The 22,617-nt window shown below is 33.9% G+C and overlaps 2 long non-coding RNA genes across 2 annotated transcripts; both read right to left on the bottom strand.

The window, feature by feature from the left end:
- Positions 1-4,287: 4,287 nt before the first annotated feature.
- Positions 4,288-5,387, bottom strand: LOC141647103 (uncharacterized). Its single transcript, XR_012545667.1, has 2 exons — positions 5,251-5,387; positions 4,288-4,806 (listed from the first exon to the last, which is right to left on the bottom strand). It is a non-coding gene; the product is annotated as an uncharacterized LOC141647103 (long non-coding RNA).
- A 13,030-nt stretch (positions 5,388-18,417) lies between these two features.
- On the bottom strand, positions 18,418-20,693 carry LOC141645892 (uncharacterized). The gene is made up of 3 exons (XR_012545210.1): positions 20,542-20,693; positions 20,333-20,443; positions 18,418-18,594 (listed from the first exon to the last, which is right to left on the bottom strand). It is a non-coding gene; the product is annotated as an uncharacterized LOC141645892 (long non-coding RNA).
- Between the last annotated feature and the right edge of the window lie 1,924 nt (positions 20,694-22,617).

Here is a 22,617-nt window from a genome sequence, read left to right as displayed (position 1 = left end):
TGAACATAAACAACGGTTTCAAAATCAAAAATATTTTTCATCTCTAAACCATCTGTATATACTCTAACATCCAATATTTTCGAGGATGATAATAAAGACGGTTTTAAAAACAAAAATAATTTTTTGAATGCTATGTAGTACGAAGTATATTTTTAGAATTATATTGTAAAGTATAAGGTTTTGTGTATTATTGAAGGATGATTACAAAGGTTACAAGAATGTTTATATATATACTACTTATAAGGTGTGAAAGGTCAATAAGGATACAATATATTTTCCATAATTCTAGGAGTAAAGAAGGGAAATATTAACAACATAATATTCTTGCTAAAACTAACGATATTGATTAGCAAAAATATGCAATGATTATGATTGTGTTCCTTGATTTGTCGAGGGCTTATTGTTGCAATATTTGACCATTGAAGAGCTATCTTTAACATTTCCGCTCAAGATGGATGGGCGGTGACGAAGGCCAATCTTGGAAGATAATTCGAGGAAGCGCGGTTTGTGAAGTGGTTTTGTGAGAATATCAGCGAGTTGGTCGTCACCATTAATGTGTTGAATGCGAATAATACCAAGACGAACTTGTTCTTTGATAAAGTGAAATGTAAGGGCAAGATGCCTCATTCTAGAGTGGAAGACGGGATTGGCGGAGTAGTGTGTGGCGCTGAGATTATTGGCACAGTAGATTGACGGTGGTTTGATGACAGTAACACCAAACTCTCGAAGAAGGGACATGAGCCATATAGGACCTTAGTTGTCGTGTCAGCTAAGGCACGAAATTCTGCCTCTGTGGATGAACGTGAGAGAGCGCGTTGTTTCTTTGATGACCACGATATATATGGGGTTGCTGCCCAAGTATACTAGATATCCCGTTGTTGAGACATAATCATCGGGATCACCTCTCCGGTCAGCTTCACAGAAGGCGTGGTGGCAAAAAGGGGAGGACTTGGTGAGGTGTAGACCGAGGTGAAGAGTGCCTTGTAGGTAACGAAGAAGGTGTTTTAGAGCAGTCCAGTGGGCTGTTGTGGGATGTGTGAGAAATTGTGCTGATTTATTGACGGAAAATGCAATGTCGGGTCGTGTGAGGAAAATGTATTGAAGGCTGCCAAGAATCGCCCGGTAGTCAGTTTCGTTTTAAATAGGTTTCGTGGGTTCCTTTGTAAGTGAAGGGTGCAATAACATGGCCGTGTGGAAGCAGGTCGACACTCGTGCATATGGTGCTTTTAGAAGAAGTCGGAGAGATACTTAGTTTGGTATAGGCGGAGGACAGTCTTAGTGGGTGTTACCTTAATACTAAGAAAAAACGATAGAGAACCTAGATCTTTGAGAGAAAATTTGGAGGAGAGTTGAGAGATAAACGTGTTAATGTGAGTGGTATTTAGCAATTGCCGTATTTCGGGATTCGGGTTAGATGTCGAGTTAGGTGTGAAAAAGATGGTGTATTTCTTAGTATGTTATTTGTCTCACATTGAAAAATAATGGAGGTGTTGTGAATATACTCCCTCCTATTCTATATATTCTTCCCTATTTACTAAAACGGATTATTCAGGTTTTCTTCCCCTTTTTTATTTTGGAAACTTTTACTCTTATTTTATTCATTTCTCTCTCCTATCACCAAACCCCACCCAACACTTTTACTCATATTTAATTACTTTTCTTAAAGTTTTGACCCCACCATTTTTTATTTAACTCATAATTATTCATCCCTCTCTCCAAACACCAAACCCCACCCAACTTTTTACTCTTATTTTATTACTCTCCTTAATTCTTGTGCCCATAAACAAAGGGAAGAATACATAGAATTGGAGGGAGTATTACGTATAAATAGTAGAATTATCTCACATCGAAAGATTAGCATAAAGTAGGGTGATCTTATGATTATAAATAGAAGTTATCCTTGAAACTTGGGAATCAACCCAAAATCATTTGAGTCACTTAACTATTGTGAAAGAGAGCTCTTAAGAGTTTCTATTATTAACGGTTAAAATTAAAATTTAACAAACTATAATTTTGTTATCACTAAATTGGATGTTTGCTTATAGTGGCAAAAAACATAGATGGGTTTATCTTTTAAGCTTTACGGTGAAATGATAACAATAAGATGATCATAGGAGTATACATTACATGTGGTTTGTGAAAGAAAGATCATAAAAATGAACTTTGTGTATCAGTAATTAGAAGATTAATTATTATTATTATGTAAGACGGTCTTATTAATTGAAAAAAAATTGAAATGACTAATTTAAAAGCACGAGATGTGTAAGTAAATTGTTTATATTTAAAGGGTAGGTATATGGTTCAAACAAAATATATACTCCCTCCGTCCGAGTCAATAGTTTACATTTGTTTTATTTCCCCTCACAAAATACATCAAATGTAAACTATTCAATAATTTCACATCTTTCTTTATATTAATCATAAGGGCTATCAAAGCGCCTTGATTCCCTTACGCTTATGATGATTAGCACTTAATAAATTTTGCTAGAATTTGAGATAATAGAGCTTTAGAGGCTACTTAATGCTTAGAATCAAGTACGTATCAAGAGACCGGCGGCCATAAGGGATTATGATATTTCATTTTTTTTAGTATTATGTGACACCCAGATTTGAATTTCGAAACACCTCTTCGATAATGTTCTACTCCCTCCATTCAACTCCACTTTACAAGTTTGTTTTTTGCATGGATTTTAAAAATCGGATTAAAAAAAGTATTAAAAGTACATAAGGAAAAAGAATGAAGAGGTTAAAAATATTAAAAAAAATATAAATGAGGGGTTTTATGGTGGATTAGTGTGGTATGGATGACATTTTTTGTAAATATAGATTTTCAATAAGGATAGAATGGTCATTTTCTTAGCCAAATAAGGAAACATGTAAAGTAGAGTTGAATAGATGAAAAAATAATACTTGCAAAGTGGAGTTGAATGGAGGGAGTATAACTTAATTTAAAAATAATTAAGATCATTAACCCGTACGAAGTACGGGCTTTCCAACTAGTCTTTTAGTATATATGAGATGAGAAGTATGCAATCTTCTAAAATTATATCATCATCTTCAAATATATTTCGAATTGTGTGATTTGTTCATTCATTATATATCCAAGAATATACAGAGCAGTATATATGTACGTATTTTAGTGTACATTATTAGGTCACGTTAAAGGTTTTGGCATTTACTAAATAACTAGTGTAAATCTCGTGCAAATGCGCGGTAAATATAGAACTTTTAATTTTTAGTGTATTAGTTATAGATTTTAGATTTATATCTCGCGAATTTTTATAAAAAATAACTAATATTAAAATTAATCAAAAGAATTGAATAATTCCATGAATTGTGTTTTTTGTGAAAATATTTTAACTACAATAAATTTTTTTAAAAAATCTTTTCGTCACGAATTTAAATAGTAGGAGATACAGTTTTTATGTATAGATTATTTTAAATGGAAAATTAATTTAATAAATGAAAATCTAATTTGTTTTCATATATAAGTTTGAGCATTTTGGAGGGAAAACTTTAGAGAAGTTGTATTCTCTTAGTATATAGGAGGATTTATACTTTTAAAATTTGCACCTCATTAATATTTATCAGTTCACTCCATTGTATTTGGATATGAAACAAAATAAAATAAAATGGAAAACTAATAAAAAAATTTATTTAAGCTGTGAATTTTTTTAGTGAATGTTTTTTGTCACGAAGCTAATAATAAGCATGTGTCAAGTTATTCTCTACAGTAATAATTATTGAATTACTGAAAAATTTAGCAACTTATACTTTATAATTTAATATCAATTTTGTTTTATTTTAATGAAAAAATCGTAATTATGAATTTATTTAAAAAATTAAAATTTATTTATAAGAATATATTCATTGAAAATATAATAATGTAATGAAAGAAAATTTTATTTATTACCTTATTTAGCTAGATGCTTTTTGGAGGGAAAATTAAGAGAATTTTTATTCTCTTAGTAGTAGGGGGGATAATATTACTCCCTTCCTCCGTCTCAATCAGTTTTTGAATAGCAAAGATTTTTATAACAGACTTATTTTTGGTAAGAGAAGTTAAGCGAGAAAATATGAGATAAACTTATTCTTTTAGTTATAGGAGAATTATAGACAAGGTTATTGATGGATTTTTCTTTTAAACCTAGTTTTGATACATAGTTATTGATAAGAGAATATTAGACGAAGGACTTAAAATGAAGTGACACATTTAATGACACACCTAATTCTCTACGGTCATAGAAAATTGGAAAAAATGTACTTACTCAATTCACTCCCTCATTAATATATTTAAATCCGGCTATAAGCTCTTTCATTAAACATAAAAGTAAAACACACATACAAATAATAAAACATCAACGTGTTACACCACAACAGGAAATGAAAATATACTTCGATCATTTAAGGTAACTTGTGTTACCCCAAACAACGAATATATATATTATAACATGGTAATATATAAGAAATATAATTGGAATGGAAATACTCAACAAGAGCTCATTTTCGATTAATTGTTCAAAGATGCCAAGTCTTAGTTGTGTGGTTTTGCTTCTACTTGAGACTCAACACCACAACACCTTAAGCAATATCCCCTGTAGTCACGACGTCCACAACATCCATATCGACAGTAACCGCGACCGGGGTATCCACCTCCACGGCCAGGGTAGCCTCCACCTCCTTGGTATCCACCACCTCCTGGGTAGCCTCCACCTCCTTGGTATCCACCACCTCCAGGGTAGCCTCCCCCTCCTCCGGGATATCCACCATATTTCGCATCTTTGACGCCTTTTACCGTATTATGAGCTGCATGCATGTATGATTAAGAGTAAGAAATATAACGTACATAAAAAATGTACTTTATCCGTACCTTTGGGGAAAAAATATGTATGTGATATACTGCATCTGATGTATTACATCAGACCTTTTAGCAACCAAATTTACGTGTATTTTTTTTTTCTGAATATTATGATCTACTAGATCTAGTTATATGTAGCATTTTTAAAATAATAAAGAAAATATCAAATTTAACTGTACGAGATGGAACTGTTATTTAATACTACAAATTATTGCCTCAGTCTCAATCATTTATTTAACTTCGATTAATATACCTCTCATAGTACAGTTAAACAAATAATCAAATTATGAAGTATGGTATATACAAACTAGAGCTTTGTTTATGTTTTAAGTAGAGTAGCTAAATGCATTTATGCATGAAACATAAATATTGATACACGTAGAAAATATTACCATCGGAGGTCTCAGCCAAGTCACGAGCTGAAACCTTGGACGTAATCAAGAAAGCAACCACTAAGAAACCAAGCAAAAGAAAAAACTTTGAAGACATGATATTATGAGTGAGAGAGAAGAGTGTGTTGTTTATGAATTAGTATGTATGAACAAATAAATTGGCTCCTTTTATAGGCAATTCATAGCATTTGTATTATGTGTTTGGGGAGATGAAGGGGACATGACCCATCTGTGGATAGAATGGTGTGTCTGACATGGGTGTGGTTGGCTGTTGGACTATTTTCATCATTAATTTTAAATCCATTTTAGGGATCGGAAAGATGGGATGATCGATCTAAATTAGTTTTGATGTGCCTTGTATGGTCCGAGCTACCTCTATTCAACATTATTTTTATATTTTATTTTGTATGAAATAGAATTTCTTTAGACTTACAAGACTCATATATTAACCAATTATAAAATACTCCCTCTTATTTTGGATAAATGTCTCATTGTGTGGATGACACAAGAATTAAGGAGAGGAGTTAAATAATGTAAAGCATTGTGGTGGGTGAGGTAATTGGAGAGAGGGAGGTATTGTGGAGTATTATTGTGAGTGAAGTGATTAATTCAAGTATTGTTGTGGGTGAGGTAGGGTATTGTTATGGGTTGAAGTAATTAAAATAAGTAGACAATGGGGCATTATTGTGAATGGACGGAAATGGACAATAAGACAGTTATGTAGAATAGGAGGGAGTATTTGTTTATGACATATATCTAAAACTTATGATGACATTGTAGACACCTCAGTTTGCCACCTCCTGCAAGCTATACGATGATCGAACGACCTGTTTATCTTATGGCGCGATTAGTCAACCTCTGAGTATACAAATTAATAGAGGTTTCTTTCTGTGGGAAATAATCTGTATACTTCCCTTAAAATGAAGGATTATAACGAATTTAATTAAGACGATCACTAGACATAAAAAAAATACATAAACAAAATAAAGGATTCAGAAATAACCTTCGGTCCTAGCAAATATGGCCTAAGAACAATACCAAAGTAGGTATTCGCCTATCAGTTGCACCCAAGACGATATGAGATATGCCCTTCTGATTATGCTAGAATCGATCTAAAATTTTCTGTAAAATTATGTTGTTTTGTGTTTTTTCTGATGAGAGAGGAGGCTAGGTTAAAAAGAATTAGGGTAGAATAAAATGATCTCCCTTTCGTTCTTATGGTAACCGAAATATGGGAGTCAATTAGGAAGATATAATCTTCCCTAATTTCGGCCCATATAACCGAAATAAGGAGTGTAATCTCCTTATTTTTGGTTATTCCAAAAATGTATAAAATGTGTTAAATTGTCATCTAGTGAGGATCGAACCCATGACCTCTTGGTTTGTGTACCCTCACTATTACCACTATGACACATTCATCTTGTTGATATTAAATATAACTGATTACATTTAATTACGAATTAACAGATTAATTCGTCCAAGCTAACATTACATACATTTAATTAAATATAACTTATTATATTCAATTTACGAATTGACAGTTAATTCGTCTCAACTAATATTATTTAATCTTCATTAAATAATTTTCTCATCAACACATTGACTAACTGTTTAGTCATATTAGGCATCAATGTGATCATATTTCTATAATCACATCTCTCAAACACATCCTATAGGTGTGACCTTTAGGGACCAGTTGATCACCGCCATCTGTATGATAATAACGTCAAACTTTCTAGCAAGCCAACCGTTATTAGGTAAACGTTAATCACCGCCATCTGTATGATAATAACGTCAAATTTTTTTGTGCCGTTTTTTTCTTTTGTTTGATGATATATAACCAATTTTTATAGATCATATCATTGTTTTAATCGGTTAAAATTATCATATGAAGAATTTGGTAGATTTTGATTTAAAGCAGATTAAGTTAAATTACATATAGTATCATCATGTTATTGATATAAGAATTCGTTTTTGCTATATAGTTTTAGCATATACGATTAATCATATTTGTTAATATATTTGCTAAATCATGTCCTAATAGCAACTTAAACTTTTTCATCATATCTTTGAATTAGGGCATAGGTGCCGCAAAAGAGGAAAAAAAAAAGGGGGAAGGGCGTTTTTTTAGGGTTTACCGTATAAAAAAAAAAAAAAAATTGTTTTGTTTTTTTTTTAAACCGAGAAAAAAAGAAAAAAAAATGGAAATTTTTTTTTTTTGCCTATTTCTTATGGGAAATAATCTGTATACTTCCCTTTAACATGAAGGATTATAATGATTTAATAAAGATGATCTAAGGTCATAAAATAAAATACATAAACAAAAGTAAAAGGATTTAGAATTAACCTCAGGTCCTAGCAAAATTGGCCTAAGAACAATATCAAAACTGATATTCGCCTATTAATTACACCCAAGACGATCTGAGATATACCCTTTGATTATGCTAGAAATCAATCTAAAATTTTCTGTAAATTTTTATTGTCTTTGTGTTTTGTGATGAGAAAGAGGAGGCAAGGTCAGAAAAAGAATTAGGTTAGAAATAATTCTCTACCTTTCTTTTTATATAGACCGAAATCCGAAATCAATTAGGAAAGAAATAACCTCCTAATTTTCGGCCAAACAGACCGAAAATAAGGAGTGTATTTTCCTTATTTTGGTCTTTCCAAAAATATATAAAGTGTGTTAAATTGTCATCTAGTGAGGATCGAACCCATAACCTCTTGGCTTGTGTACCTTCACTATTACCACTATGACACATTCAACTTGTTGATATTAAATACAACTGTTTATATTTAACTACGAATTAACAGATTAATTCGTCCAAACTAACCTTATATATATTTAATTAAATATAACTTATTATATTTAATTTACGAATTTACAGTTAATTCGTCTCAACTTAATATTATTTAATTTTCATTAAATAATTACCTCATCAACACATTGACTAACTTTTTAGTCATTTTGGGCATCAATGTAATTATATTTCCATAACCACATTTCTCAAATACGTCCTATAGGTGTGACGTTTAGGGACCAGTTGATCACCGCCATCTGTATGATAATAACGTCAAACTTTCTAGCAAGCCAACCGTTATTAGGTAAACGTTAATCAACAGATTAAATATACGAAGTATACCCTTGTGAACCTGTAAGAGATTTACAAATGTTATCTCACTAATTTGTGGAGGACACAAGCTCCAACAAACTCCCACTTGTCCTCACAAGTGTATGTGCGATAACCGATTCTCATATCCTTTAAAATTTCTCCCACTCAATGTAAAACAATTTGCAAATCCGAATTCACAAAGGTCGTATTTTACAAGCGATCAGTATCAAGAGTGGTTTTCCCGACTAGAAAGTAACTTAACTGATAAACGAATCAACATTCGAGCATGGCCATGCATTTCAGTTACAACTCCTCGAGTGGCCCTGAGAAATAACTATACCTGATAAGGGATGAATATTATCCTCAACTCGAATCCTGCAGACGTAAGAACAGTATGAAATGACCCAGAAAAAATCTAATTAGCCCCAGTTACGGTAGACCGTGAGAAAGAAACCAAAATCACCCAAAGACTGCCTTAATCTCAAGATACAGTTGATAGTCAAAAGAATCGACTCTAAGTACACAATGGATGTCCTATCCACGACCTGGCACCGAATGTTATAAAACATTTAGGACTCCATTACGTTGTCACAAAAAGTTGTCCTACGAGGTATCGTCATAATCTCGTATCTGTGATCAATTAGTCAACCGTTTAACTTATGGCTCGTTGAACCCACCATCAATCGACTGCACAATATAATAGCCGGAGTTATCAGCTCACATTGGCGATTACGGACCTAAACAAATATAATGTAATTCAGTTCACTTTGTGGCGTTCAATGTTGTCAATACAATCCACATGAAAAACAAAATATTATATATAATACGATGAAGTTGTAAATAATATATGAAAAAGATAATGTATCAAATCCATAAACAAGTACTACAACTTAGGAACGTGTTTAATTCCCATGGAATTAACATGCCTTACATGCTTATCATAATTCAACGGTTTGGTGAGAGGATCTGCGATGTTATCATCCGTCGCAATCTTGTCAATCACTATCTTTTCTTGCTCCACGTAATCACGGATCAGGTGATCCTTCCGAAGTACATGTCTAGATTTGTTGCTAGATTTTGGCTCCTTAGCCTGGAAGATGACACCTCTATTGTCACAATAGATGGTGATCGGGTCATTCGAACTAGGAACTACCGAAAGCCCTTGTAAGAATTGACGCATCCATATCGCTTCCTTTGCTGCCTCCGAAGCGGCATAGTACTCGGATTCAGTAGTAGAATCTGCTACAACACTCTGTTTGGAACTCTTCCAGCTGACCGCAGCACCATTAAGAGTGAAGACGAACCCGGACTGAGATTTTGAATCATCTCGATCCGTTTGGAAGCTATCATCTCATAGAATCCGGTTGCGCATAGCTTAGTATCGCCTCCATAAGTCAGTACTCAATCCTTAGTCCTCCGTAGGTACTTGAGGATATTTTTGACTGCTATCCAGTGTGTCTCACCTGGAGTCTTTTGGTACCGACTCGTCATACTTAATGCATATGCCACGTCTGGACGTGTGCATATCATGGCATATATGATCGATCCTATTGCAGAAGCATAAGGAACACGACTCATGCGCTCAATACCTTCAGGCGTCGTGGGTGATCGAGACTTGCTCAACGCATCCCGTCGTCATAGGAAGGTTCCCCTTCTTGGAGTTGGTCATGCTGAACCTCTCAAGAACCTTATCTAGATAAGACTCCTGACTAAGTGATAACGTCCGTCGTGATCTATCTCGGTAGATACGGATTCCCAAAATACGCTGTGCCTCACCCAGATCTTTCATCTGGAAATGGTTCTTCAACCATTCTTTAACCGAAGATAGGAGAGGAATGTCATTCCCAATCAGGAGTATGTCATCGACATACAATATTAAGAATACAATCTTGCTCCCACTCGACTTGATATATAAGCATGGTTCTTCGACCGATCGAGTGAAATCATACTCTTTTATCACTTGGTCGAAACGATGATTCCAACTCCGAGAAGCTTGCTTAAATCCATAAATGGAACGCTTAAGCTTGCATACTTTCTTAGGATGTTTAGGATCTATGAAACTTTCGGGTTGCACCATGTACAACTCTTCCTCCAAATAACCGTTTAAGAAGGCGGTTTTCACATCCATTTGCCAAATCTCATAATCATGAAATGCGGCAATCGCTAAGATTATCCGAATGGAACGTAGCATGACTACAGGTGCAAAAATCTCATCATAATGCAATCCTTGCACTTGAGTGAAACCTTTTGCCACAAGTCGTGCCTTATAGATATCTGGTTGCGCGTCTACAGAACGCTTTATTTTGTAAAGCCATTTGCACTGTAGAGGTTTTACCTTATTAGGTAAATCAACTAGATCCCATACGTTATTCTCATACATGGAGTCCATCTCTGATTGCATGGCTTCGAGCCATAGCTTTGAGTCGGAACAGGCCATAGCACCTTTATAGGTTGCGGGTTCATTACTTTCTAGAAGTAAAACATCATTCTCCTCGACCATACCAATGTATCTGTCCGGAGGATGAGAGTCTCTACCCGACCTCCTAGGTTCCTCAGGAATATCAACCGTATCATCAGTTGGAGGTACAGCTTCCTCCATCTGTTCCTTGGTTGTTGGTTCTGAAATCTCCGACAGCTCGAAGGTTCTATTACTCGACTTGTTCTCGAGAAATTGTTTCTCTAAGAACGTCGCACTAGCCGCAACAAAAACTCGATGTTCGGTTGGCGAATAGAAGTAATGACCAAATGTTCCTTTTGGATAACCTATAAAGTATGTCTTGACCGATCGCGGGCCTAGCTTATCCTCGTGTCTCCACTTGACATAAGCCCCGCAGCCCCAAACCCGAATAAAGGACAAGTTAGGTACCGTTCCCTTCCACATTTCATATGGAGTCTTGTCGACAGCTTTAGACGGACTTCGGTTAAGTATAAGAGCAGCTGACAAAAGAGCATAACCCCATAATGAATCAGGCACTACGGTGCGACTCATCATGGATCGAATCATATCAAGTAAGGTTCGATTTCTCCGTTCGGACACACCATTTAATTGAGGTGTTCCAGGTGGAGTTAACTGTAGAGCGATTCCACAGTCTTTCAGGTGTTGATCAAACTTATTTGAAAGATATTCACCACCACGATCTGAACGGAGTGCTTTAATCTTTCTACCCAGTTGGTTCTGTACCCTATTCTGGTATTCCTTGAATTTCTCAAAGGACTCACTTTTATGCTTCATTAAGTAGACATATTCGTATCTACTCAAATCGTCCGTGAAAGTGATAAAATATCTATAGCCATCTCAAGCGGTAATTGACATAGGTCCACATACGTCCGTATGTATGAGTCCTAATAGGTCACTAGCGCGCATTCCAACACCTTTGAAGGAAATTCGAGTCATCTTGCCAATGAGACATGATTCACACGTGTCATATGCAGAAAATCCGAATGAGGGAATAGTCCCATTATCGACGAGTTTCTTTACGCGTTTCTCATTTATGTGTCCCATTCGACAATGCCATAGATAGGTTTGATCTTTGTCACCAACCTTTAATTTCTTATTATTCATGTGTAATACTTCCGTGGTTTGATCTAAGATATAAATTCCATTCATGGAAACTGCTTTGCCATAAATCATTTCATTAAAAGAGAAAATACAACTATTATCCTTTATTGAAAATGTAAAACCGTCTTTAGCAAGTACGGAAATAGAAATAATGTTCTTAGGTAAGCTGGGTACATAGTAACAATTATTTAAAGATAACTCAAAATCACTAGGGAGTTGGATTACATATGTTCCCTTCGAGGCAGCAGCTACTCGTGCTCCATTCTCGACTCGCAGGTCCACATCACCTTTTTCGAGAGGTATGATGTTCTTTAGGCCCTGCAAATGATTACACAGATGAGAACCACAACCAGTATCTAGTACTCAAGTTCCGAAACTTTCATGGTTAAACTCAATCATATGAATATAAGATGACATACCAACAGGAACGACGCGGCCTGCCTTGATGTCCTCACGGTAGACGGGACAGTTCCTCCTCCAATGTCCAGTCTTGTGACAATGGTGGCACTCTATGTCACCGCCCTTGCTCTTTGTCTTGCCCTGTGAGCCACTAGTCTCACTAGGCGCACTCTTACCGTTTCCTGGCTTCTTAAACTTTGGCTTACCTACAACTAGGTCGCCATGAGCCTTGCCCTTACCTTTACTCTTGTTGTGAATCGTGAGAACATCCTGCTTCGTGCTCCCACTCAATTTTATATCCTTCTCGGTCTGTACGAGAAGGGAGTGTAGCTCATGAGGACTCTTTTTAAAGTCATTCATGTAGTAGTTCGCCTTGAAAAGGGCAAAACCATCGTGAAGAGAATGAAGCATTCGGTCAATGACAATGCTCTCACTGATTGTACAATTCAGTGACTCCAGTTTCTCAACATTCTCAATCATGTGAAGAATGTGTGGGCTAACCGGTTGGCCCTTCTGGAGTTTCGCATCAAAGAAGCGACAGGTATGCTCATATGTAACGATTCTCGGTGCCTTTGAGAACTCGTTAGTGAGCGTGGTGAAAATCTTGTTTGCACCTTGGGCAATGAAGCGTCTCTGCAAATTGGTTTCCATTGCAAAGATGAGTACGTTCTTTATCGCACCCGCTTCCATAACGAAATCACTATAAGCGAGTGACTCGTTGACTCCCGCATTTGGGCCTGGTTGACCGGTATTGGCTCGATTAAATACCCGAACTTACCGTCGGCAGTGGCGCATTCCGTAGTGCCGCCTCCCGATCCAAAATTGGACCCATCATTCTTCAGTCGAGTGGACTGATTCATTTGGTCCATGAACATTTTAAGCCAGGACGAACGATCTAGTGTGGCACTAGGCATTGGGATTGCGTTATTTCCAGCCATTTGTTGTAACAAAGATTATTGATAATAAGCGTGTTCTACACTGCGAAAGAAGAATAAAATAATAAGCATGCATCGTTTTTATTTTAAGTCTAATGAACTAATGTCATAACGCGAAGACTCAAAAACATTTATACAATTGACCTCCCTCAAGAATTATATAAATGACCCCAAGACTCAATTCTCTGTAAATTGATAAGCTAACCTGTTAGCTAATTCTACCGTTAGAATTCTTGGTCGATAAATTTCTGTAAATACTATCTTTAGTCCATCATAATCACGAGAAACTCTTCGGACTACAATGTTGAGGTAAACTAAGTCAACACAACTACTTACCCAACATAGAAGGGGTCATATTAGGCATACCGACGAAAAAGGGATTCATAGATGTTTGCCCTTATAAAGACTAATCTCAATTTCCGTTTTAGAGGAAGATCCCATCAACTTTTTAATTCATTTTAAGTGAACTATAATCTAGCATGCGAGAATGATTTAAACTAAGGTGATGGCTTAAAGACTGTGACATCTGCATGTCCATGAAAACTAACATACAACCTATATGAGTCAATTTTCATGCATTTTAGTAGTAGGTGGTTTGGTTTTAGGCGGAATATGATGCAATTACTAGCATGTGAATGAAAAGCAATAAAATGAAAAACGTAAAAAAAAACAGTAAAAGTCCTAGTGTGGCCTATCCTATCAAAATGAACAATAAATACAAATTTGGAATCCATCCTTGGACCCGAGAAGCTTGTCTTGATGTTCCATCTTGATCCATGTAGCGGGAGTGAGCTTCAATCTCCATCTTTAGTCTTCTTTGAAATTACAATAAATAAAATTACATAATTGACCTATTTATTACATTCTAATTTCAAAACCCAAAACTAAAATAAAGGAGATTCGAGATCTCATAATTACATAAAAATCATGTTTCCTTCATTACGAAAACATAATTTGACTAAGGCCACACTAAGTATTACAAATTACAATCGATTGCAAAATTAAATACGTAAATAAAATTCATTCATTCGATTCATTCAAAAAAATTAAAAAGCATCAACTAAAATAAATTAAACATACATGACACAATTCCTTAATTATGTTGATTAATTTATCCAAACCACCTATTTAAATTAAATTAAGTGACAATTCCGCAATTAATCACATTAATTTCATTCTTAATCCATATTAAACTTGTAATATGAATTCTATCCGTCAAAATTTTAAACTGCTTTAAAAATATGATATCTTTAAGTTGCGAACCGTTTCACAATATCTAATCGGCCAAAATAAAAAAAAAAAAAATAAAAAAAAAAAACAAAGTCCAATTTTTATTTGGTCTCGGCTGAAAAATAAACAAATTTTTTTTTTTTTTATAATTCCAGCTGCTCACGGCTGAAAATAAAAACAGTCCCCTTTTTTTTTTATTCGGTAATCAGGAAAACAAGAGAAAAAAAAACTTTCCAATTTTTTTTTCTTTTGCGGCAATAAAGAAAACAAAACGAAAAAAAACTTTCCAAATTTTTTTTTTCTCGCCTTAACAGGAAAAACAAAAAAAAACAGAAAGTATTATTTTTTTTCACGGCAAACCCTAAAAATAAGCCGTCCTCCCCCCCTTTTTTTTCTTGCGGCAATAAGCCCTAGAACAATACCGATGAAGAAAATGTTTACAGTTGCTATTTAGATCATGATTTAGAAAATGAATTAATTAACATGATTAATCTTATATGCTAAAACTATATAGCAAAAACAAGTTCTTGTATCATCGTCATGACAATTTATATATGAATTTTAACTTAAATCTGCATTAAATCAAAATATACCAATTCTTCATATGATAATTTTAACTGATTAAGACAATGATACGAAAACCGAAATTGGAAATAAATCATCAAACAAAGAAGAGGGAAAAACGAGAGAAGAAAAAAAAAACAGACGGTAAAAAAAATTACCTCACGGCCAAAAAATTTTTACAGCCGAAATTTTATTTTTTTTTTCGAAATTCCTTATGTTGTTTACATATACTTTTATGAAAATCATCAAAATCAAAATCGTGGCTTAGTGCTCTGATACCACTTGTGGGAAATAATCTGTATACTTCCCTTAAAATGAAGGATTATAACGAATTTAATTAAGACGATCACTAGACATAAAAAAAAATACATAAACAAAATAAAGGATTCAGAAATAACCTTCGGTCCTAGCAAATATGGCCTAAGAACAATACCAAAGTAGGTATTCGCCTATCAGTTGCACCCAAGACGATATGAGATATGCCCTTCTGATTATGCTAGAATCGATCTAAAATTTTCTGTAAAATTATGTTGTTTTGTGTTTTTTCTGATGAGAGAGGAGGCTAGGTTAAAAAGAATTAGGGTAGAATAAAATGATCTCCCTTTCGTTCTTATGGTAACCGAAATATGGGAGTCAATTAGGAAGATATAATCTTCCCTAATTTCGGCCCATATAACCGAAATAAGGAGTGTAATCTCCTTATTTTTGGTTATTCCAAAAATGTATAAAATGTGTTAAATTGTCATCTAGTGAGGATCGAACCCATGACCTCTTGGTTTGTGTACCCTCACTATTACCACTATGACACATTCATCTTGTTGATATTAAATATAACTGATTACATTTAATTACGAATTAACAGATTAATTCGTCCAAGCTAACATTACATACATTTAATTAAATATAACTTATTATATTCAATTTACGAATTGACAGTTAATTCGTCTCAACTAATATTATTTAATCTTCATTAAATAATTTTCTCATCAACACATTGACTAACTGTTTAGTCATATTAGGCATCAATGTGATCATATTTCTATAATCACATCTCTCAAACACATCCTATAGGTGTGACCTTTAGGGACCAGTTGATCACCGCCATCTGTATGATAATAACGTCAAACTTTCTAGCAAGCCAACCGTTATTAGGTAAACGTTAATCAACTGATTAAATATACGAAGTATACCCTTGTGAACCTGTAAGAGATTTACAAATGTTATCACACTAATTTGTGGAGGACACAAGCTCCAACACTTTCTTTCTGTGGTATCTTATGACGCGATAAGTCAACCTCTGTGTATACAAAATAAAGGTTTCTTTGGAGTGTTGTTTGCATTAGTGACCGTGATAGTAAAGGGACAACTCATGAACTATCAACGAACACTCATAATTCGTACTCTTGACATAGTGTTCTATTTGGTGTTTCCACCCAGCATATAGTTTTCTCTCTTGAATATGTATACTTAGTGTGTTTTTACTCGTCCATAACTATAGGATCAAGTCTTTGGTAACGTACCAATATCATAAGTACAAGGCTGAAGGCTCGGATACCAATTGAAGAGTTTAAGGAGGATGGTGGAGGGGATAAATTAAGTGCAATTTTAAAAAAAAAAAAAAAATCTTTCAACTTAAGGATACTGGAATGACTGTTATTATTTAAGTTCAATACGTGAGAGGGTTAATCATCTTAACTTCACAAGTTAGAGACTCAGATAGAGTATAGAGCACTCTGACACAGATTAATTTGCGAGATGAACAATAAGTGAATAAGGCAGCAGATTATAAAATTAAATAAACAAGACAAGACAAGATTTTTAAATTGGTTTAAGAAATCAACATAGAGATAGTCTTAAGGTCAATGGTCTCTTAGGGTAAAAGACCATAAAAATAAAAATGATTTCTTTGAATAAAAATTAAAAGGCATCCCTCTTAGATAAATGGTGTCTTTACTAAATGAAAAAGAGATAATTAAAGTCTAAAAAATGGTTTCTTTAACTTATGATTAAAAATCAAGCAAGAGAGATAAATGGTTTCTTTACCAAAAGGATTAGAGAAGTATGGTGTCTTTGATTTTTTTTATTACTCCCTCTTTTCCGATCATTTGTTGTCCTTTTTTTTATTTTTGGGTGTCTCAGTCAATTGTTGTCATTTCTATTTTAGGATTTCATTTTATGAGCAATTTGATCTTTCTTACTCAATTTGGTCCACTTGTTATCTTATAATTGACCCCCTCCTCTTTCCTTGCTCTGTGTGTCAAAATCAAAGGATAACAATTGACCGGAACGTAAGGAGTAATTTTTTTTCGCCTGAGTTAGTTTTCTGACTTGTTGGTCGGCACTATTAAAAGTGGGGCCAGAAGAAGTCAACTAAAAAATCTACACCATATATAATACTGAAAAGTGTATTTATTTTTACAATCACTTAAAGCAAGTAATTTAGTGCCATAAATACAAACTAAAAATAACAGTTTTCAAATTAAAAATTATAATATTAAATAAAATCTAACTCTTATTGATCAACCTCAGTACCATTTTCCTCATCTACGTGTGTGTGTTTGATGCGTGACAAATTCGTACCATTTTTCCTCTTTATTAATTTCCTTGCGTTTTGACCCATTTATTAATTTCCTCTTCCATTCATGTAGTAAACGCTAGTATAGATCCCGCGTAATTGAGCGGTATTTATAGAGTTTGCACTTTTTAGTTTATTACTTATTCATTCCAAATTTATACCTTTAAATTTTCATATTTTACCTAATTGTATTTTGATATTAGAAAAAAAAAATTACTAAAAAAATTATGTATATCAGGAATTTTTATTTTTTTTATCACAAAGTTAATGATTTTATTTTATAACTTTTCTTAAATTATCTTAATAAGTTTTTTTCATGTAGCTAATAATATTATTTTATTGTTTGCGCCAAGTCATTTTCGAAAAAAAATTAACGATTTTGTATTTTATAATTTTGTATCCCTTTTATTTTATTATGATTAAAACGTTATAATTATAGTTTAGAATTTAATGAAAAAATTATACTTTAAGGAAAAAATTATAGTTTAATGGAAAAAAATTATTTCTTTCTTTATATAAGTATGGAGTTTGGAGGAAAAACTTTTGAGAATTTTTATTCTCTTAGTAGTAAGGGGGATTTAGTAAAGGAAAATGAGATGACGCCTGTGACACCCTCATTCATTGCGGAAAAGTAAACACATAATTCTAGATAAAAACTGCATGGATATGTTTGTAATAGGTTCATTTGGGTAAAAAACCTGTAAATTTAAAAAAAAACCTGAACCTGTTATAAAAATATCCAAATGGGATGGTGTCAAACATGCAAGGTCTAAAATAAATCTCATGAATAAAACATCGCTAAAGTCGCGAAACAAAGTTATACAACCCAAATATGAAAAAGGAAGACATATGTCCCTAAAAAGTATATGACATAAAAAGTGTTTAAGGGTCACAATAAAATAAAGTCAATCTAGGTCCCAAGGTTACTTTGCTCGCTAGCTCGTCCATGTACCCCATATATGCATCACCTACCTGTCAATCGCATTTTATACAAATACGAAAGCCACAGTCAGTGGGGAGTAACTCCGAGTTCTCCCAGCCACGAAATGTCATAATTAATATAACATGTAAACATAAGAGTATGAATATGGATAACACATAGCCTTAGCATATAGGTGCTAGACAATCGTGCTTATCATGTGATCAACAATATGACAACACATAGTCCTAGCATGTGAATATTAGACCGACTCACACTACACTATCATGTGAATCACATAACATCCAGGAATCCAAACTCTATCAACCATAGCCGGCTTGCATCTCACCTTCTATGATTCATAGAATCATCAAACAAGAAAGGACAATATATCTAGAGACAGACATAAGTTCTTAGGATAGTCAATAGTCACTCTGTAACTCGAGTCTATACCACGAGGTAAGGTAAACACCCTAATCCTAAACCTGCGCAGACCTAGCGACATGCGGAAAGTACCGCATTCAAGACCCATGATCAAACACATGAGTACCCCTAAGGAGTCCACCAAAGGGTTGGCTAGTACTTAAGCTGACCACATACTTCTAAGAGTACGTCAGGAGGTCATGCCCTAACTTGGATATAAGCCCACCGAGTTAAGACACAAAGGCTATTAAGTGGTGAACATACACTCGTCAAAGACTATAAGGGCCTATCTATGACGAAGACCGAAATACTCACCTAGGACCTAGTCCCAGCTTGAATACTTTAGCCCACTCCACACAAGACAAGTAGGACATCAAATTAACCATAAGAGGGGCAAAGAGTCCAAACTTGCACACACAAAAGATCATACACACCCTAGCATATGAAAGACTACACAAGAGCATATTCAGCTGACAATCCAACAATATCTCCAATATCGATAATAATCCAGATTCCAGCTAACCAACAGTATCATAATCCATGAGAACAAGCTAAAATGGCAAAGAGGCAATAAGACTCAAGCATAAGGCATCCAAAGCATCCAACAACCAACATGTGAAATGATAATTACAAATATCAAGGCATAACATAAACATCCAATAACAACCAATCTCACCTCAAAGACAAACCCTCGACCCGAGTCCCGCGACGGGTCATCGGTCAAATCGAGGCTGACCGGTTTAAACCTAGTTTGACCAAACTCGTTCGGTCAATCCGCCCACTCGAGTCTTGGCCTACTTTGGCCCAAATCACAAAATTCATCACAATATCATTCTCATGCTATTTCCAATTTCTATCATGTGAACACTATCAACATAAAGAAAAACATTCCAACTTACAAAATAACTAATTCCACAAAATTTTCGCATAATAAAATAGCATAAATAACCGTCTCACACAAGGGTAAACTTTTCTATAAATTTTAATCGATAAAACGACGCCATTTACTCATACGGACTCCAAATTAAGTGATTCAAGTGGCTAAACCACCTAATTTTTCGATGCCGTTCAATCTGTCATATTTTTGAAAACATTGGAAACCGTCTCGGTTCGGTACTGACGCGTTCCAGCCAACACGCGGACTTGTCACAATACATAATTCCTCATCCAAATTTGTTCCAAACAATAATATACAAATGGGTAACATAAATTAAACATAAGCATACTCATCTTACTCCATTCATTCATTTATCAACAAGATCGTCTCAAACAACAACAAACAACAACAACAACAACAACACACAACAACAAACAACAAATACAACTACTAATGTGACATTAATTCGTTGAGTAACTCGGAATAGTTACCTTAAGTTAGAAAAAGAGAACAATAACACTTGAGAAAGAGCCCTAGAAACCGAAATCACTCATCATCTTCTACAATATATGAGTCACCTAACTCATATTCAAATTCTTCACCTATAAGAACAACAAAAACACAATTATTAAGCTTAAATTCGAAACCCTAAAAAAAAGTGTCTTAAACAAAAATTGGGGTAAATGAAAATAAAGCTTACTAATAGATGAGGATTGAAGAGAGGATTTCAAATATATAATTTTTATTAGATTTGGTGGAGAAATGAAGGAATTATGAAGGATTTAGGGATTGTAAGGAGGATTTTTGAGATGAATTTGGTGTTTGATGAAAGGAAGAGAGAGAATGAGAATTGAAGAAATGAAAGATGAAGAGGAAACCCATGGAGGATGGAGGGTGCATGGTTTGGGGTAGGGTGTTTGGGTGAGTTTCTATTGTTTACGTTTTGATTCGTTTCGATGGAAATTAGAAATATTCGTCGAACGCGATTTCCGAGAAAATTAAAGTTCTTAAACACGATTTTACTAAAAGATTAAGTACTCATATGCCCAATATCCAAACTCGTTTACCCAACGACCGTAAGAAATGGGAAAATCCCAAGTTTACGACTTTTATCCGAAATCTATTTTATCAAGGGAAAATGTTTAAATATAGTTTAAATCACTTTTAAACATTTCTAAACTATCAAAAATAATTACATTTTTTCAAAATAAAATAAGATTATATTTTATCAAATAAATTTTATTTCAAATAAATTAATATAAAATTAAAATAGATTAAAATATTACTTTTAAAATATAATAAAGGTATTCAAAATTACGGGGTGTTACAACGCCACCAGGTGACACTTAAATTGGGCGCCACCGGGGATATTATAGTAAATTATTTAGTCTACATAGTATAAAAGCCAAGTTTTTTCTTGGCTTTTGATTGGTTGCTGAGATTCTATATGTGGGCCCTCCATGTTTCCTATTCTATTTAATTACCCTCTTTCTTCAACTCAATTCCAATTCATATCTCCAATTCCTATTTTAATTTTTTATGTTAAAACATAAACTTAAAATATCACAATTTACATAAAATGTTGCAATTTACATATATTCAACGAGTCTGACATGTCAAATACTTTTAATATAATTCTGATAAAATACGGTTGTATATTAATTGATATTCAAATTTAATATTCATCAAATATTCGAATCTTCAAATATGGATTATTTATATTGTCACGATATTGAACACTTAATCACGCTCAATTATATGTTCATATATCTAATGATAGCGCATGTTATTACGGCCCGTGCATTTTTTGCACGGGTATAAAACTAGTTATTTTCATTTCTTTCTCCTTAAATTTAAATTTCAAACTAATTAGTAAAAAAGAGTAGTTTAGGAATTTAAAAACCCGTAACTAACTAGGGATTTTCTCGAGTCTTGCCACTTTTTGAGGATGATTGTTACAACAAACAAGATAATGTTGTTTGTGTCTTTCCACTGAATTTCAAGTAAATGATGCAGACATGCGGTTAATTCAGGCCTTCATGAATCAGGGAAGGTCGTAAGGCAGTGTGTATGAGTATTATAGTTCATCGAATGGAATCATGGGTAAGGCAGTAGATCGAAACTCGAGCTTTTTTTTTATTCATGGCTGGGTAAGGTCGGAAGATTAAATTAAGAGAACCATTTGTTACATATCAAAATTCCGTAATTAATTTCAATATCTTTTTCACCAATGGATATTGTATTTTTTCTTTTGTGGCCAGGTTTGTGGATGAATAACGAACCCTGGTGGATAAAATTTACAATACAATGATGAAAAATCGTAACTAATAATGACGATAATTTAGAGTAAATCAAGTTTGGAGTAAAATGATATACGGAGAATATTAAATTTAATTTAGTTAGAGTTCATTTTAATCCAATAGATATAAAATTACGTACCTACCCTTAAAGATTCACAAATACTATCCTACAACATATTGTATAATAACATTGTACAACCGCCTTAAAGTTGTTGAGATCTTACACAAAATTGTTGAGCTATTTTACAAGTTATTGAGCTATTTTGCGAAGTTATTGAGCTTAATAATTATTTTGTTAAGCTCAATAACTTTCTACCACAACTTGATAAATTTTTTAATAAAGCTCTACAACTTTGTAACAACGCTCAGTTACATTGAAAAAGTTGTATATACAACTAGTTATATAATACTAGTTGAGTTCCCGTGCTAAAGCCCGGTATTTGAGAGCTAAAAAATGATATTTGTGAGTTTTGCTT

The sequence above is a fragment of the Silene latifolia genome, chromosome 3 (genome assembly GCF_048544455.1).
Source record: "Silene latifolia isolate original U9 population chromosome 3, ASM4854445v1, whole genome shotgun sequence".
Taxonomy (NCBI): Eukaryota; Viridiplantae; Streptophyta; class Magnoliopsida; order Caryophyllales; family Caryophyllaceae; genus Silene; species Silene latifolia.
The sequence above is the reverse complement of the archived record's forward strand: the minus strand, read 5'-3'. Positions and strand labels throughout refer to the sequence as shown.